The 2,500-nt window shown below is 62.4% G+C and overlaps 1 non-coding gene across 1 annotated transcript; it reads left to right on the top strand.

Annotated features, from left to right (window-relative positions):
- Nucleotides 1-1,967: 1,967 nt before the first annotated feature.
- Nucleotides 1,968-2,121, top strand: LOC140473882 (5.8S ribosomal RNA). Its single transcript, XR_011958698.1, has one exon. It is a non-coding gene; the product is annotated as a 5.8S ribosomal RNA (ribosomal RNA).
- The last annotated feature ends 379 nt before the right edge of the window (nucleotides 2,122-2,500 follow it).

Below are 2,500 nucleotides of genomic sequence, written 5' to 3'. Positions count from 1 at the left end.
GGCCAGCAGGAGAGCTCGTCGGGGTAGCAGGCCCTGCAGCCGTGGTCACCGCCAAACCCCCACAACTCGAGCAAGTGAAAAAAAAAGTAACAAATAAGAAAGGATCGTCGGCTTGGGGGTACGCCCGTTTCCGTTTCAACTTGTCTCGCGAGGGTGGTTTCGGGGCCAGCAGGAGAGCTCGTCGGGGTAGCAGGCCCTGCAGCCGTGGTCACCGCCAAACCCCCACAACTCGAGCAAGTGAAAAAAAAAGTAACAAATAAGAAAGGATCGTCGGCTTGGGGGTACGCCCGTTTCCGTTTCAACTTGTCTCGCGAGGGTGGTTTCGGGGCCAGCAGGAGAGCTCGTCGGGGTAGCAGGCCCTGCAGCCGTGGTCACCGCCAAACCCCCACAACTCGAGCAAGTGAAAAAAAAAAGTAACAAATAAGAAAGGATCGTCGGCTTGGGGGTACGCCCGTTTCCGTTTCAACTTGTCTCGCGAGGGTGGTTTCGGGGCCAGCAGGAGAGCTCGTCGGGGTAGCAGGCCCTGCAGCCGTGGTCACCGCCAAACCCCCACAACTCGAGCAAGTGAAAAAAAAAAGTAACAAATAAGAAAGGATCTCTGTCGGCTTGGGGGTACGCCCGTTTCCGTTTCAACTTGTCTCGCGAGGGTGGTTTCGGGGCCAGCAGGAGAGCTCGTCGGGGTAGCAGGCCCTGCAGCCGTGGTCACCGCCAAATCGCCACAACTCGAGCAAGTGAAAAAAAAAGTAACAAATAAGAAAGGATCGTCGGCTTGGGGGTACGCCCGTTTCCGTTTCAACTTGTCTCGCGAGGGTGGTTTCGGGGCCAGCAGGAGAGCTCGTCGGGGTAGCAGGCCCTGCAGCCGTGGTCACCGCCAAACCCCCCACAACTGTTGGGCGCCTACCTGCGCGGGGCAGGAGGACACTTTCCGATTTCAAATCTCCGTTTGCCGAGTCCACCCCGAACGCACGCGGGCGGGCGGGTTCGCATCACCCTTCGTCACAAGGGGCGAAGCCCGTTCCACCGTCTCGTCAGTAGTGCCGACCGGTCTGTGATCGACGAGGGGAGCCACACCAGGTCCGGCCCTGCTGCTTGGCGGCACCGCGTCGTCGGGAGCTCGCGACAGACGGAGGGTTTCGGTGTACTCTCCAGCCACGGGAAACGAAGCCGGTGATGCAGGCGCCGGTCTTTCGCTCCCAAATCGGCTGGGTTTACATCGTTGCTATCTAGTCACGCTCCCTTCAAACCCGACGGGGTACCTATTCCCCTCACCCGTCTGTGCGTATACAGCCTCTTTGCACTTGCGGGATGGGGGTGGTGGTTTAAAGACTCTCGAGTTGCCGCCCGTCGGTCTCCGAGCTCCGTGCAGTAGTGATCCCCAGCGAACTGCCAGCAGGGCGAACGAGCGATCCCGCTCTCGGTCGGGGCGCCTGGCGTCGATCGGTGGTCGGTGGCTTGCGGGCAAGCTGCGCTGTGAGTGTGGGAACGAGTATGACGAGCCGTTGCCGCGACTCCCAGTCCACCTCGGCGGTGGCTGGGCCGGGCGGGCGTCTGCTCGGGCGAGTGCCGCCCCCGCCTCCTCGCAGGAAGTCCGCTCGCCGACACGCCGCCACGTGCACGCGTCAGTGACGCTGCCGAACCGATGGCCGGTGCCCGTTCCCGCCTCTGCTTTTCCTAGGGCAAAGCTGCTGCACGCCTCGTGATACTAGGCGGGCGACATGGTGGCGGTGATCCTGCCTCCGTCGCTGCGGTGCGTTGGGGCACGCATCGCCTCTTGGGCGCCCTGTCCTCCTCCCCCCAATAGACGTATGTTTCTGCGGGCCGCACCAGGATGGTGCTCCCCATCGCTTCACGCCACCCTGCTCCGCCCGCACGCCGGCGTGCAGGTGGCTGTAGCTCAAGGTGGGGAGCGTATGTGCGGTCCGGGTCGCTTTCCTCTGGCGAGGGAGAGACCTAAAACAAACTCAGACAACTCTTGACGGTGGATCACTCGGCTCGTGCGTCGATGACGAACGCAGCTAGCTGCGAGAATTAATGTGAATTGCAGGACACATTGATCATCGACACTTTGAACGCACTTTGCGGCCCCGGGTTCTTCCCGGGGCCACGCCTGTCTGAGGGTCGTTTGGCAATCAATCGCACTCGCCTTGGCTGGCGAGAGCGCGGCTGGGGTGTCGCAGAGGACCCGTCCTCTTTGTCCCCCTAAGTTCAGACTCCGGAGCCCTCCGGCGTCGGAGCGCTTGGCCTTTCCCCCCCACCCTGCACATTCCGTTCGTCAGGCTCGACGCCATCCCCCCGCCGGGGAGCGCGGCCTGGCGTCCGTCTGTGTCGTGGCAGTGGGGCCAGCACGGCTGTCACCGGTCCCAGAATGGCTGTCGGTGGTTCACACTGTGTGTGTGTGCCAACCCTCCTGGTCTCTGGGACACGGAGCTGCCACGAAGTGTTGAGCCTCCAGTGGGGGGTCTGCCTAAGCTCTGCACGTCCGCATTGGGTCCGTCTCTCG

This window comes from Chiloscyllium punctatum, unplaced genomic scaffold (genome assembly GCF_047496795.1).
Source record: "Chiloscyllium punctatum isolate Juve2018m unplaced genomic scaffold, sChiPun1.3 scaffold_759, whole genome shotgun sequence".
Lineage (NCBI taxonomy): Eukaryota > Metazoa > Chordata > Chondrichthyes > Orectolobiformes > Hemiscylliidae > Chiloscyllium > Chiloscyllium punctatum.
The sequence above is the reverse complement of the archived record's forward strand: the minus strand, read 5'-3'. Positions and strand labels throughout refer to the sequence as shown.